At 45.9% G+C, this 17135-nt stretch overlaps 1 protein-coding gene across 3 annotated transcripts in view; it reads right to left on the bottom strand.

The window, feature by feature from the left end:
• The window catches only part of PXN (paxillin), a 45181-nt gene that overhangs the window by 21373 nt on the left and 6673 nt on the right, over positions 1 to 17135 (bottom strand). The gene's annotated exons all lie outside the window — the stretch shown is intronic.

The following is a 17135-nucleotide window of genomic DNA, read 5'->3' as shown; positions in this document are numbered from 1 at the left end:
TCCATCAGGGCAGCAGAAGGATGTATTTCAGTTCTCCTGACAAAAACCCCTCTCAGTACATCATACAAACAGTTAACAAGTTTCCAGAGGCTGCCAGGTAAACGCCATTTTTTCTGGAAACAATTCTTAACTAGATGGGTGGAGACTGCTCACAAATTCCTCAAGAGAAGGAAAACCTCTGCCAGCTAGAAACACTGTCACTCATGCCAGGCAGAGGACCCACATCACACAGCTCTGTGTGCGCTAGCACTTCTCAAAAATCTCACAGTCCCATCAGAGATTAGGCATAAAATGGCATTCCCAGCCTTCTGGATTTCTCCCTGCAAATGTATCCTCTGCCCATTCCCAACCTTGCACTCCTCTGGGGTGACTGAAAGGCAAAGCCTGACCTGTTGGACCTTCCAGCCCCTGTGTCCACTCTGCAGAGCCCATTGCAGATCCTGCAGGGGAAACTCGTCTGTGCTGCACTCACTTTCCAAAGAAAGCCTCCCTGGCCACATGCCCAGCCTTCCACTGGGGCAGCAGCACAGTGCACACCTCTGCAAAGCTGTTAGAGAGGAGTCAGATCACTGGAGACATCAGCACTCTCCATGTAACAGCACCAGGACACCTGGCAGGTCCCTTTGGAGATGTGGAATTCAGCCAGAAAACAGTAACACGCTTCAGCAGAACTGGGAGGGGGCACTCTGTGAACCCCCCAGATCTCCCTTCCCCCTGCGCAGACCCAGCCATCCTCAGAGAGACTCAGCAGACCCCTTCTCCAGCCCACAGCAGGTACTTGACACTCAGGTTGGGACACAGGGGCTCAGCCTGAGTGTGGCCACCCTGCAGTGTCCTCCACCAGGTCACAAGGAGTTGGTGGCACCAGAATAGCAACCGAGCAACTGCTCACACTAATGGCTGCCCACAGCTCCCCGGGCAGCACCTGCCAGCCCTGAGCCACTTCCTGAGCACAGCACTCCGCAGCAGCCAATGCACTTAGCAAGCCTTCAAGAAAATGTATTGGAAGAAGACAGTATTATTGCATTACAAGATGAGGAAGGTGCCGCTTTTATATTCACTCTTTTCAAAAAACCAAAGCATCACAAAAGAAAAAATAAGCAGTCCTGCACTCAGAGAGCAGAATACAGCCATTAGCAAATTAAATGCTGTGTTAAATTATTTCTATACACCTTTCATTTAGTTATAAAGATGCTCCAAACCATTAAAGTCACAGGATCTATCTACCTAAAGGGACCAAAATATCCCAGAAGCAGATTCTTTGAAGGGAGACAAGTATTCCACAGCTGGGGAAAAATGAACCTAATCTTCAAGCACAAAAACAGCTGGTGGATTCTAGAGTGAAAGGCACATACCTCCAGGGAACTGCCGATGAACCACAATTCCTACACTCAGGCAGGTCCTGTGACTGGAGGTTTCACGCACACAACCTCCCAGAGAAGTGCTTGCCGAGAAGGAGTGGTTTTTGCTTCTCCCCTCCAATGACAAAGGCAATTCAAACTCCACCAGGAAGTGAAAATCCCGTGAGGGTGTTGGGCTCCTCCGGCCCTGCAGAGGGGACGCAAACCATTTTTCCACCCTCCACCTCCAGCCCTCAGTGCAGGACCGGCAGCCGTAGCCATCTCGGCACAGACACGCCCTGCTGGGCTCCTCTCTGCGCTGATGATGACAGACACCCACTGCCTTTTGCTGCTGGCACAGAGCGAGCTCGGCTACACGCACCGCTTCACTTTACAGGTCTGCGGAGGAAGGGAGGTCTGGAAATACCAGGAGCGCTGAGCCCCATGGCTGCGAAGGAGTTAAGATTAATGATTAACCGCCCCCATGCCCTCCCCCTTCCCGGCTTGAGCAAACAAGGCAAAGCCGAGGAACGGAAAGCGGAGGGAGGAGAAAAGGCCGGAGAGGAATTACTCGGTTACTCAAACTAAACTCCAACTTTACAACTGATATCGAAGCAGCTGCGCGAAGGAACCACCCCGAGCCGGCGGGACAGGAAAGGCGCTCACACACCGCTTTCCCGATGCGAAAGGACTTCTCCCAGTGCTTGCTCGCCCCCAAATCCTGCAATCAATCCCCTGTCCTGCCTTCCCTGCGGCCCCGCCACTCCAAGATCACAGCCACGACAGGGGGAAGGTCTTCCCCATTCGCGTCCCTCCCCGTTGTTGTTCCCGATCCAATCTTATCGTTAACCACAGCTCCCTGGAACTCTGCAGAAATGGGAATTTGCGCCCGACAGCAGCAGCAGAACGTCCCCGGCGAGGGCAGTGGCACCGTCCCACCTCACGGGCGTCACCCTGCCAGAGGGAAGCGACTCCCCAGCGCACAGGCACGGGCTGCACTGCTCCCCTGGAGGTCAGCCCAAGGAGTTCCACAGTCCAGAGCGTGACTTGAGGCTATTATTCAAAACCCAACCAAAAATTAACCAAAGGGATTAACATTTTGTTTTCCAAGCACTTCAAGAGGTCCCAAAGCACTATGCTTTCATTTAGTGTTTGTACAACTACCAGAAGACAGTATGAGATAAGAGATGAGGGGAAAGAATGTAGATTTATTAATAGAAAAAGATACATCACTCTTTCTTTTGCAAAAGGGACCAGCATCTGTAACCTGATGAACTGTGACAGGGATGCTGTGCCTTGTGCAGTGCTGCACCTCTCGTCACACACTGAGTTCACAACAGTGACTGCTCCTTAAATGGAATATTAAATGCTTAAACAGAAATATTAAAGTCTCGATCGATTTACTGGGTAATGAAGTGTTCCTGCCCAAGGCGACTCCTGAGGGACAGCGCTGCAGGACGCGTGAATCAGCCGGTCAGTCCCCACAGCCCGGAGCTGACTGGGCCGCCGCAAGGCAGGGACTCGGGCCAGCGCCCACCGGCACCATCCGTCAGAGGGCACCACCAACAGCCTCACAGGACAGAGCGACGAAATGCACGGCACTGCCTAGCCTGGCACTGCCTTCACCTCACCTGTTCAGCCCCGCTAGAGCCGGGAACCTGTCCCTGTTTCAGGCACACAGAAACTCTGGCGGTGCCACGTGTGCTGCACCTCCCCAGCGAGACGCGAATGTTCACAGCGGCCACCGCCCGTACTCCGGAAACAGCCACACACACTGACCTCAGCACAGCCTCCCCGCTGCCCCAAACTCCGGAACACCACAGACACGGCTCCAGCAGGCAGAACGCCCCAAGGATGAAGTTATCTCATACACTTAGTTATCTCAAGAGAATAGATTTAACCATTTTGCAGCAGGTAAAGTAAATCAGAGTTATAATGAACCTTCAAACCATTCCTCCTCTCCGGGATCACCCCTCTCTCCACTCCCACGACTACAACAAGCCACTAACACAACCCACAGAGACAAAATGTCAACTCACAGGCATGTGCACGGAGCAGAATCACTCCAGTTTCCAAAGACTCCGTAGGGGTCAGCTATCTATGGCCTGTGCATATAGAAATCTCTATTTTCCACTCCATTCGCAGAGTGTTTTTAGGAGGGTGTAAAAGGGGACACCTGCCAGAACACCACCAACCTGGACACTCCTGCTTATCACGGCTATTCTGGAGCAGCCAAGAAAACCCTAGCTCCCAGTGCACTGCAGCACAGAGCACCTCAGCATAAGCACAGCTGGTCCTCCACAGGCTCAGGTAACCTGGTAAAGCTGTGTGAAAACATGAAACAGAAGGACAGAGCCTTCCTCCCCTCCACTGGACAACCCAAAAATTACACACTTGATTGAAATCACTTTAGTCCTGAGGGCTACTCAAACCACATCCTCCCCAGTATGGGAGGACATTGCTGTTTGCATTCAGGTGGGTTTTCTACAAAGATTTTCCTGTGGAAGAGGGACAGTTAAAGAATGATGCCACATCGGACACCTTTACCACTAAAAAGCACTCCAAGACTCCTGGAGGTCCAGGGACATTAGTTTGCTCCTCTCTCCTCGCTTTTGCCAAAGATCATTATTAACTAGGAGGTCCTTGGGATTCTGGTCTACAAATCCTCCACACCACTCTGCACATGAGTTAGGCATGTACAAGCAGCCCTTTAATACCAACTGCTTTGCTTCAAGGTAATTCCCAGCAAAAGCAAAGCTCTGCTGGTCATTTCAACAGCTCAGGACAAGAACTCTCACACTGACATCCAATGCATCGAACCACTCAGAAAACATCCCTTCCACCACCAAAGCAGCAAGGTAGAAGAGCAGGACAAATCCTTAGGCTAAGCCCCATTTACCAGTTCAAGCTGCACTGAAAAGATTAAGTTCTACAGTGCACATTCCTGTGCTATCTCCCCAGCCCACAGCTCAGGCATTCCAGGGGCTCCAAGGCAGGCTTCTTCAGCAGCGCTGCGTGTCAGCACTCGCTGGCCTGCAGATGCAGCATCCTGCAGCAGCAACGGCCTCTGTGCAGCCAGGGGCACATTCTTCAGCTTCCCACAGCCCAGGTCGGTCTGACACAGAGCAGTAACACCAGCCTAGGGAGCACTGCTCTACAGTCTGCAACAGCAATGGTTGAAGCCTTTGTACTGATGCACACATCGACACCCCTGTCTAGGAATTTGAGCTGGACTCAGTTCCTTTAAATAGGTAAGGTGAAGTTACTAAAAAGAAAAATATATATTTATACATATTTAGATGTATCTTCCCATGCATATCAAAGCATACTTTTCCCTTTCCCTGTGCATCTCAAAAATGCTCTTGGATTAAGGTGACACAGTGAAGCAGAACACATCATGGACTAATTCTGAAAAAACCTACATGACAAGGCATCGACAAATTCACATTTGCCAACTGGCATCAAGCAGCTTTTCAATGCTAATTTTTCCTCAAGCAGTAAATAATTTTCCACTATTCATAAGTGGTTTGGAATTTATCTTTTTTTTTTTTTTTTTTTTTTTTTAAGTGAGGCAATTTAGAGGAATCTAAATTTGCTTTCCTCTGGAGAAAGGATTTCCATATGCAGTTCATCTCTCTCAACAACTGAGGATTATTAAGCCATGCTGACACAGCAAATCACAGCATTATCAAGACAGTGAGTAGATCAAAAGGATGGTGGTCAATTTTCTTCCACATCTCATCTACTGCTGGGGAGGAAATGGAAGCATAACTGAAGCAAGATACTTCAAATGCCTCAGATATCAGCCTTTATTTTCAACAGCTGAAAGCCACATCTGCACTTGTATCAAACCACACATTGCCTGTAGCTCTGCTTCTTGCATGAGACATCTGGAAAGGGAGTAGCACTGGAGACAGGATTCCTCACCCAGCCAGCACACAGCAAATGCATTCAGCCACAGAGCCCCATCTCCCCCAGCATCTCTGGTGCCACATGTCCCTGACAGCCCAGACACAGCACACTGGGCAATCAGGATAAGATGTCTGAGCACAAACTACAGAATTTCCTCTGCTGCAGCTGCACAGAACAGGTATCTGCACCTCCCCTGCCTCTACTTACCCAAATAAGTAGAATTGCTTCAAGTTTTCCTAGTTTAGGCAGCTGAAGATTCCTAGAGGACTGGCAAATAGAAATAAAAATGAAGATACCCCTAAGGGCAGCTCTCAAAGAGGAGATGGACTTTACATGCTAATCGTGTCTCACTTGGCATCAGGCAAACTGCAGACCTCTCACTGGCAGAATCACACACCTTTCTCCAGCCCTTTTTTCTTAATATCTGCAAGATGCTGAACTCAAATCCTTGATTTTTACTGTCCCCTGAGAGAGTGAGGGGAAGGGAATTGCACCTCCAGCACTGCAGTTTGAGCTTGCAGCCTCATCTGAGACACCTCTTTGCAAAACCCCTGAACCCAAACCTTAAAAATCTCATTAGGTTCAAATAAGTTTTCTCCCCACCACCTCCAGGAGTAAATGCAGCTCCAGCTCACATACAGGGAGACAGCTCAAGGCAGTAACCCAATCCCTGGCGTGACAGTTTTACATTACAAGTAACTGCAGAGGAATGGTGAGCCTGGGTATATTTATCCTATTAAATACCCTTTCAAAATAAATATTTGCAGTGTTCTACAAGACCTGCATCAAGAAGACTTGCTGGAGCCTTGCTAGGACTTCTCACTGCCCTGGAGTTTGACTGCAGAAGGTGTGGGGAGCCCCAAACACTGGTGGCAGGAATTCCCATTTTGATTTTTCTCAGCAAAATTGAAAAGCCTTATCAAAAATAGGAAAATCATGAACAGCTAAAGGCAGACATTGGCTTCCAGGTAACAGACAGTTATTAACAGGTTCCAAGCAATGCTTTTAAATGCAAAAAGATCAGAGACTACAAAAGCAATAAAATACAAAGACTACATTCAAAATGAGACCTTAAAAACTCAAAGTGCAATTATATGCTCTTAAAATCCTCAAGTTCTCTAGCTCACGTATGTAGAAAGCATGTAAAATAGTTTGGCTTATTGTCTAAGACATTTTGAGATGACATCTAAATGTTTTCCTAAATTTAATCAATATGTCAAGAAGGTGGTTAGAACATAGGACACATAAAAGTGCTCAGCTTTCTTGTGAAGCAGGGGCAGATTGTTATTTAAGATACACAAAAAATCAAGCCACAAAAGGTAAGTAATTTTCCAGACCTAACAACTGCTGGAGTATCAGTAGAGAGCAGCCACTGGGATTTTTACTTCACATTGCCCAGACCTGCCTAGAGAAAGTTCAGATTGCATGGTCAGTAAAATCACTCAGCTCTCTCTTAAATGTACTGGTGTTTAAAGCCTTGTGCTTTCTCACTATCAAGGTATTGCTGCAAGTCATATCTTCTGTCACTGCTTAACAAAGTGAATATCCAAACTAGTATCAATATGTGGCATGGTAAATTACAGTAAAGGCAATAGCCATTAAAATTTTGAAGCTTCTCTCTACTTTCAGACCAAAATTGCCCCCTGAAAATTATCAAAACTTTGCATTTGTAGCTCTGATTCACAAACTTGTGGGGGTGTTCCCAAAAAGCAAAGGCAACTTCCCAGCTGCAGTTATGCCTGGCTAGGAGACAAACTGAGCAAGAATTCATCCCGTGACAGCCAGAACTGCTGCTGGAATCAGGTGGTGGCAGCCACCGTGAATCCCTTCTGTGCCAGGACTGAGTACTGACAGCCAAAACAGTGAGCCTTGCCCAGTACAGCAGCACATGCACCCAGCTCTGACCACTATCAGCAAATGTCTAAACAAAGACAAGACACTGCAGTGTGAGATGTGGTCTGCACGAGCAGCTGCAGCAATGACTGTGGCTTCCTTCCCCAACCACTGAGACCCAAGCTGGAGAGTTTATTCCAGAGCTTGTGGCCAACTAACTGGTCACAACTAACATGCACTCCTACCACCCCAAGCCTGGGGTTGTAAAAGGGTCTGCAAATACAGCCCGTGTGAAGCAATTTCAGGAACTGTGTATAAGTAACTACTCACTGCACTTTTGGGGATGAACTGCAAACCCCTGGACTGCTCTGGCTGTAGTTCCAGCAGAGCTGACACCATCACGCACCGCCAGTGTAAGGGAAATGCCCAGGGATCCTCCCTTCCCCAGCATGCAAACCCAGGCTGTTCCTGGACCTTGCCCTGCTGATCACCAGACACTTTCTAAACTAATTCAATTTACTAATCCAGTAAAAGTTTGCTGAGGTACTGGTTTCAGTTTTTTTAGATAAACTCATTAGGTTTCTTGGAAGCACAGCTCCAAACACTCCATGACTTAAGTAGTAGCTTTTAGAAAATATGTTAAAAATACTAATGGCAGAATTGAGCTCTTGTTCAAGTAAGTAAATAAAATTTCTGCTTTAAATGGCAATGTTCTACTTTCACCTTCAAAATTTAGGCCAGAACACAAATTGTAAATCCAGCCCATCCTGCCATTAGCTGAAAGAAATCACCTACCCTCCTGTCAGATTCCCATAATTCATCTGCAGCTCAGATGCAGACCAGAAAAAAAGACAGCCTGAAAAGATGCAGCCAGCAGACAACTCAAACGGAAATGCTCCTTATTCTGGAGACATCCCTCACCATTACCTGCCGCTTCCACCCGAACCTACACTGACATTTTACTTTGGCTTTTCAGCCCCAGAATTGTGACACGGCTCAGTCCCTAGGGCTGCACATGCTTTGTACCCACTGATGCCTCATGTGTGCTGCTGAGCTGAAGAGTGAGCTTTTGACAGACTCCTGACCATAAAAGTGAAGATAAGCCAACTCTGTATGCTACAAAAACCCAGCAGAAGCCATCATGTGAGCTCAGACCTTCCACCAGATCCCTCTGAAGGGCAGGAGGGCTATTTGTGTGTGGGTCTGCTGAAAAATCATTAACGTCACCACCAGATCCTTCCTGCCCACACCATGTTCTTGCCAACAAATGCACTTCTGTGACACCCAGAGCTGCAGCGGTCTGTCTGTCTGCAGGGTGAGGGTGCTGGAGGGCTGGGCAGCATCATGTGGAGTCAGCAGGTTCCTGTGTAGCCCAGCAGCTGCAAGGCTCTCAAGGGCACAATGACACTGTAGGAAAACCACCAGCTGCCCAGTTTGCAGCTTGACACCAGCAGACCCTGCGAGTGACAGCCCCATTCCTTGAGGGAGCACCTCAGATCCACCTCTTCACATCTTGGATGCAACAGGCTGGGAAATCCTTTGGCTGCTGGCTCCATTCACATCACCAAGCAGGCAGGGAGGTGACCTAATCTTAACTGGTTCCACAGGGCATGGGATCACCAACTCAGCATGCTGGCCGAGAGACACCGCAAGGGCTTTAAAGATTGAGTCAGCACAGTTTCCTGGATGAAACAATACAAATCCACAGCACTCCCCAGCCTACAGTCCAAGCTGTGTGAAGGAACCACAAATCATTGTCCTGTAGGAGCAGAATTTTTCCACTTGGCTCTCTGAACACTAAACTAGACTCCAGCTTAAACTGAGTGAGAGAAATGAACCACCACCTACAAAAGAGAAACACATAGTTATTCTGCCTTTCCCCAACTTCTTGATCAAAACTTCCATCCCCTTTCCACTGTCTGAGAACAGTTCATTAGGTGGCTGAGATAATGGAAGTCCCACAAGGTACATAACTGCTTTTGTGGTCAGAGATAAATACTCTTTGATATGTCACAAGTGTGCTGAGCATCCTCACACTGAAAGTGATTCGTACTTCAAGTCTCTTCTCTTGTCAGAAGGGAAAACGCTCCAGAGAAACAAAATATGGTTTTAATATGTTTTTGGTTTTGTTTTTTTTTTTTTGGACAAAAAGCTGCTAAAACCAAGTGTAGCCTTCTGAAGTTCTTCAAATTAACCTCAGCTGTCCACTCCACAGCCTTGTCTATCACATTCAAAAGCTGGCACCAGGAAAAACAAACTTTTACTGGCACTGAAGATCTAAGGACAGCATAGAGGAAAGCAAGGCCATACAAACCCGGCAAGGGGGGCTGTTGTATTCCGCACCTATTACCTCCAAAAGGAGCACTCCGACTAAGCAGCAGCACTGTGACAGCTGCTTTCAGAGGCTGCTCCCTCCCCAGGGTGTGTCCTCCCATTTATTTCTCATTTCCAGAAGTGCTAGATGAGGGGGTGGGAAGGGAGGGAAGGGTTATTTCCTGCCACATACAGCATCTTCTTTTTTATAGCAGGGTTTTCTCCACACCTGAAGTGAACAGAGACATCCTTACTTCCCTCTGTTTATAGTGGTGAGCAGCAAACAGCTCATGGCAAGAAGAAACACCTTATGCTAAGACTGGCTGCTGAAAACTGAATTCATGTTCCATGTTCCTTACCAAACAACTAAATATTTTCAGTTTCACAGCTACCAAAGGCTCCTGAGAATGCCAGATCCAGCTACACAAGCCTTGAATGCCTCCAGAGATTCATGGTTGTGTGAAGCTACAACAGAAAATAATCCTTTGTGTGGCTCCTTTCTACCTAGATTCACTGGGCTGTCAGTTCTGAATAACAGGAAACCATTTCCAAAGCTGGATAAGCACAAAAAATTCTTCCACTGCTCTATGAACAATCTTCAGGAGAATGAGGAAAAGTTTGTCAGGGGTTTGTACATCACAGCTGTGGCACATCCTGTGACACAGCGCGTGCAAAAGCTGATCTGACCTCAACGTTTGCACAATGCTGAAGAGCAAAGCTGGACTCTGCTTCACTGGACAGAGAAGTTGGAGACTGCACAAGAGAAGGATCACAAGGTGATATGTAAAATGTAACCAGCCTTACCCAGTACTCCAGCTCCTGGCCTCCAGGGATTCAGACTGCTATGATTTAAGTACCACTGTCCTCAGATGGATGTTCCCACCCACAAATTACAGCACTTTTCACGTGGAAGCCTTTTTCAGTCACAGTGGTCACAGTTCCACACCCTAAACCTAAATCTCCACGTATTCCATTTTGTATTGATAGAACTGGCTGTGGCCTGCAGAACTGCAGGCAGTAAAGTCTGCAGCCACTGCACCTGAATCCCAACCAGGCTCACAAATCAGAATCTCACCCTAATATTCACACTTACTTGACAGCACAAAAGAAATGTACCTTTCAGAAATGGAGAACTGAGATGCAGCCCTGAACAGCCCAACATAACACAGAAAGTCCATATTATATCAGAATAGAAATCAAATCTGACTCTCAGGCCAGTACTGAAAATATTTATGTTGGAATTTCTCAGCCTGAATCTGCAGTCTGCTATAAGCTCCACCTTTTGTCTTTTGTCAGAATCCTCTCCTTTTGGAAGCAAATTGACTGGTGTTCAACAGGCAGTTATACGTAGCCCTGTAAAAGATCACAAGGAACAACTATCTGCACAAATTAAAGAGTCTCCATTTCTCTCCCTGTGTATCAGCTGTGAAATTGGAAACAGCTCTGGACTCCAAGGAGGGTAAGCACAGCCTCTGACTGTCTTCTCCTGGAGTGGCTCTTCTTATGCAAGATCTATTTCTGATCTCTGCCTGACAGCAAACACATCCTCAGGCATTTCCAGGAAGTCGCAGACAAAAGCAGTAGCAAATGGCCAATCCTGACCCAGCTGTCTCTGGAAGGGAGGTGAGTTGGCTCAGACTGAAGCGAGGGACATTGCTCTGTACAAACAGGAATGAAATGGCATCCTGGCCTGTTTCACAGGAGGAACACACTGGAGGGAGTGTAAACATTTTACACAAACAACTAAGCAGTTAACACCTCACTACTGACCTGGGCTGGATTTTAGCCAACATTCCAGATGGGAAAAAAAAAACTTAATAAACCCAAAAACACAGTAACCAATACACTGTCTTTTTTAGTCCTTTATTTATCCTTACACATGCACAATATTAAGTTAACCCTTCTCATGCATGTCATAAGAATTTTCATTTGCTGCTGGCTTCCCTCAAAGTTTCTAGAAGTCCAACAGGATCTGCTCTCCTCTGCCAAAACAAAACAAAACAAAAAAAAATTTAAAAATATTTACGAACACCAAACAAGCAGCCAGTGAACTGACCCCTCAGGGAAAATTTCCAGGGCCAAGGCCTCTGGACAAAATACCAACTCCCTTGTATTCCTACAGGAAGAGGGGCTCAGCCAAGGCAGCTATCTGAGGAACCAGACCCTTCCTGCTGCACCAGCGCGCAGCTACTCCACAAGCACCAGGTCAAAACACAGCACTGCCATTCTACAAACATCTGACAAATCTGGTACAAAGGGGATCTCCACTAGACAAAAGAGTCCAAGGATGGGAATAGAACCAGCAGGAAACAAGACACTGGATTTTAAACCACAGCTCTGGTAACAAATGCTCAAGGCTTGAATGCAGAGGTGTGCAGCACCCAGCTACAACAAGCAACCCCTTGCATGCCCATGCATGCCCACTGAAAAGAGGGTAGACAAGGGCATTTTTTAAGCCCTGCGTTGGTATTTGGTTGAAATTTGTACAACTGAAAGCTAGCATAAAAAGCACTGAGGTTACAACACATGCTGATCCAGGACTGGATCACTCTTCCAAGCAGCTTCTAAGCAGTAGCTTAGTGTGAAATCAACAGTGGCAAATCACAACATTGTGAACACACAGCGGTGGTCTCCAAATCTCTGGGCAGCAGCAATCCTGGTGTGTTTGTGCTCCAGAGCGCTCAGGTAGAAATGAGAAGGGTGTGGATTTGACCTCTCAAGGGGACTCCTCACAACAACTGTAAAGCACTTGTCAGCTTGGAGATCATAATTTGCTAAGTGCTGATTCTAACTCATCTAGGGAAGGAAAACATGTTACATCAGGGTTTACAGGAGCACAGGAGTTCCACGGGACAGAGAGCACCCTGGAGTGAAGGATATAGTTTCATAAGATGCAGAAAGGCGAATTAACTGCTCACCACTGCCAAAAATGGAGAGGTTTTACTCCCTCTTCCAGACATGTGCTGCTGCCACTTACTTGTGCAGGCTCTGGCTCTCACAAGACCCCTCTGTGAACCAGTCCAAGAGAATATACAGCCAGTGGAAAAAAGCTGCCTGTCTTCTTTTGGGTCAGGGAAGAGATAAGCACAGCGGTCAGTAGGAAGGGCTATGTCCCAACAGTCAGACAACACAGAAGGAGAAAGGATAAGTAAAAGTAAAGCCATCTCCCACTTCAGCAGCAGCAGGACCACCACCTCAGACAGCCCAGCAGCACACAGGTAACCACACAGCCAGTAACAACATTGCTAAGGATCCCTGTGATCCTCTCCATCTGCTTATGTAAAAATGGGTTTGGACACAGTTGCAGACAAAACACTGTCAGAGCTTGCACATTCCAAGTTAATTATCTGCCTTTTTAAAAGTAACAGAAACAGGAAAGCATGTGGACCCTATTACCAATAAAGGGAAGAGTAGGATTTGCATGGTTATGCAATAATGGACACGAAACTTGAGGGGCAAAAACCAGCATCTTTTAAGCTGTGGAAATCCTATCCAAGCAGCATGAACAGATCTGAATATAGAGGCATTTAGGCAAAGTGCCAGTTACAAAATTTGAGACGCACATAAAGATGATGAAATAAAGGACTGAAATACTAGTGTAAATTCTGAATTCATTAAAAGAATTCTGAATTCATTAAAAGCATTAGAAGAACCAATTCTGCCAATGTAGATGTAGAGTGCCCTGGCTGCCAGCAAAAGGAGGACTCCAGTAATAAAGAGTGGGGACACTAAAGAGGCTCTGTAATCATACCCATATTTAGTAGTCTTATTGAGGCATTCCTATCCTGAAGGCTCTTAAATGGGATATCAGAATGCAGACTTGACGTATTTTAGACCTTGAAACATATACTTTTCATTAGCTTCAGCAACTTCCCATTCAGCAAGTAACAAGCATAGCTCCCAAAAGCATAAATACAAAGAATATTCAACAAATGCAAATCTACCCTTAAAAAACCAAGGTATCTCAGGATTTAAAAGCCTGTGTCAATAAGGAGATACAGAGTCCCAGCAAATCTCACCCAGATAAAAAGTTAAAAAGTTAGTATATTGAGATATAAATAAAGACTTGCTGGCTTGACCTGCCAACCACTCTGAAGTGGGTTGTTTCTCTTTTTTTAAAATGGGAACTTGAGTCAAATGTGGTTTAAGTGGCTTGTTAAAAATCTAATTATTAAAGAAGTACTCTCAAAATGGTGGATGTTTCTTTTAAGAAGTTCTCATTTCTGCAAAGGTTCTCTGCAACAGGGTGGGAGCAGACTTGGAAGCAACACCAAAATCTCTGTAAGCCAAAAAGTGTAAGTCATCATCAAAACTGACTTTACACAAAGCGCTGCCAAAAGCTTAATGTAAACTCACAGAACAGGGCACAGGGAAATGACAACAAATATTTCACATTTTTCAGTGGTGTGGATCTTGGTACTACTTATAACTATAATAGGTAGAAAGTTTTAAAATGAAGCTTTCAGTCTGTGAGCACTGCACTGTAACTTAAAAATAACCCAAATTATTACAGATAGCAGGCAAGCAACAGCTTTGAAAGACAAAAAGGGGCCAAGAAGCACATGGTTAAAAATCTAGTTAAAGCAGCTTATTTTCACTTTAAAAACGGCTTCTGGGAATGAAAGGAGGACAGTGTTTCAGAAATTAACTTGGGAACTGGTCCCCCAGTCCACTTTGGGAGATGTGGGTGGCAATTTGATGGAGACTGATGGCTCTGTAGCTGCAGAGGTCTGACTTTGGGGTGGGGTTTTTTTGGTTTTTTAGCACTGGCAGAAGAATGTGGCTCAAGAGTTTCACAATGTCATGACATTGGCCCACTGCAAGAAAGAAAATGGTTAAATCTAGATAGAAAACTAACATTTTTGGAACTGGAGTATATTGGAGCCAGTGGATGGAGAAGAGCTGGAGAATGTTTAAGGTTTTCTTATCTCCTACATGAGAAGGTAGATGACCCATCATTGTACCTGTCATCTGGTATCATGACACAAGTACCAGTCACAAGTGTCTTGCTTGTTTCAGCAGCAGCAAGAGAAATAGTGAGGATATCTTACCAAGAGCAGTATTAATAAAGCAATTAAACACATGACAGCTTCTTCATCTCAGTGCCCTGAACACAAGTTGTTGTTGTTATTTGATAAAGAAAAATTTTATTCTATCAACCAAAGGCTGTTACTCACAAGAGAACTCTTGACTGCAGAAAAGAACAACTGAGAAAAAAAATTACAAAGACTCAAAAGAAAGTAGATTTTTTGAGAGGTAGAGATGAGTAAGAGAGACTGATCTCCAGCACTGACCAAAAATGGAAATGGCAGCAATACTGAAATAGAAGCAGCATGAAAATAAACTTCCCTTTCAGAGGTACATGAAATAAATCCTTCAAATTGCTTTCTAAAAAAGGGTTTTCAGCATGATCTCTGATTGTCCCTCCACCAATCCTATGATAAAAGTCACCAATCCTCTGAGATAACTGGAGAGACTGTTTTGCACAATCGAGAGAAGTCAAGATTCCAGTGCCTACATATTTGCTTCACTGAAAATTAAGTTGACTTCTTTGTCTCAGCTCATCATGTTCTTCCCTGCTATGCCCTGAACTAGGGCACAGAGGAAAAGAGGTTAATTTTCTTATCAAGTACCTGGATGCATGAATGTTTTATACATGGATGTGTGCTTACATCACTTTCATCCAGTTTCTGTTGGGTCCTTTAACCTGCTCTACCTCAAACCACACTGGCATCCACAGCCCTGAGAGAAACCCAGGAACCAGGCTCTGCCACTTCCATATGCAATGTACAAAGACAACATCCCACACACGCACAGCAGGGCAACTGCCCCAAGAACAATATTCCCCAATCAAGAACAATATTCCACTTCTATCTTCGTGACAAATCCAAGCCTAGAGTGTTTAAACCAGCTGGAAAATAGAGCAACTCCCAACTCCTTTCCCCCCTCCAAGATACAAAACAAAACAAAACAAAAAACCAAAAACAACAAAAAAAAAAAAAAAGCCAAAAAAAGCTGTTTCTGCCAAGCAAGTACTGAATGCACTGCATTCCATTTCATTAAAACAATTATTCAAAAGCCAGCCAAGAATTACATAAAGCTTCCTCCCTGCACCAACCCCAGCCCCTTCCTTCAAGCCCTCCTCCCCAGCAAACAGCCTCCCAAGCCTGCAGGGACAGGAGCAGACACTGCTCCAAACGCCACCCAGCCCACGGCTCTCCCGTCCCACACACAGCCTTTTCCAGACCCAAGCAACACAGCCAGGGGGCTCCAGCAGATGCAGACAGCCCAGAAGCTCTCGGAGTTTCACTTCACCACAGCCATAGCGTGGTGATCTGTTTCAAATGATTTCTCCCTCGCATTTTATGGGAAAGTAGCATCCAACAAATGAAGCCCTCAGCCAACCCTACCAGAAAAATGAATGACAACCTAGCAGATTTTCTCTCAAACTCACACCAAGGCTTTTAAGCATGACCCCAAGACAGAAGGTGCTGGAGGCACTGGATTTCAGCAGTTAAGAAGCACAGGAGCAGCATGCCAGAGCAGCTGTGAGGCATTGCCCAAGCAAACCGCTCAGGACAGCCAAGCAGCAAATCTCAGATTAAGCACAAACAGGATAGATTGAAAACTACAAGCTTAGGGTTATAAGAACCTGACTGACAAATTCATCTCAAACTCCACACAGCCAGTCCACAGCTCTCAGCCTGACTGACAGCGCTGAGCTCCTCATCTTTCACAGGAGAAATAAAAGGCAGCTTCTTCGGGCCAGTCCAGCTCACCCACTCACAACACTGAGCTGGCCACTGATAAGAGATTTCATGACGTGGATGAAATGGCATTTCGTTCCCTCCCCCAGGGCTCCAGCTCTCTGCAGGGATCCTGTCTAACTGCTGGAGCTGCTCACACCCCGGCAGAATACTTCCAGCTGTGTGTCACACTGCCTGACCAGGCCTACACAGCCCCAAAAAAGTCTCCCATATAAAACCATACGAACAGGAGCTTCAAACCAGACGTACTGCTCTAGGCACCTTACTCTTGGGGATCACCTCTGCCCAAAAGGGGTCATTTGCTAGCAGGTTAAAAAAAAACAAAAACAAAACAACAACAACAACAATAAACCACAACCAACCAACCCAAACCTAGTCCCAAGGCAGCTGCTGGTGCTGAGAAACAGGGAGCAATGGATGCAACTAATGGTAAAACAAGATGAGCAACAGAGACCAGCCAAGCTATCATCTTATTCCAGTTCATGGGGCACCAGTAACCTCAAGTGACATGCAGTTAGCCCTAGGCTTTTTTATCTGACCCAGCTGAAATTAGTGGCTTCAACCCAAAAGAAACCTTTTCACAGAGAAGCCCTGAACTGGTTTAGGACCGTGAAAGAGGATAAAACAAGGGAATACTAAGCCCCTAATCCACAGCAAATTATTTACAGCCCTCTTGCCCATGACCTTTTCTACCTCTGGCTTCTTTTACCATCTCCTGATATTATTAAAACTCAGCCTAACCAAAGCCCCTGAACCACCACAAACTTCCCTATAGCACAAAGTGAAATTCTCTGTTCACCTTCCTTTTCAGCAATGGAAATAAAGCAAGATCCTGTGAGGCATCTAGACAGACACAGGATTGATTCAGTCTGCCAGCTCAGTTCTGTGACAAAAACACGGGACTGGTTTATTCCTGGAGTCCCCATACAGTCTGATTTAGAGCTGAGCCATTTAAAGCACAATTCCCCAT

Source organism: Motacilla alba, chromosome 15 (assembly GCF_015832195.1).
Source record: "Motacilla alba alba isolate MOTALB_02 chromosome 15, Motacilla_alba_V1.0_pri, whole genome shotgun sequence".
Lineage (NCBI taxonomy): Eukaryota > Metazoa > Chordata > Aves > Passeriformes > Motacillidae > Motacilla > Motacilla alba.
The sequence above is the reverse complement of the archived record's forward strand: the minus strand, read 5'-3'. Positions and strand labels throughout refer to the sequence as shown.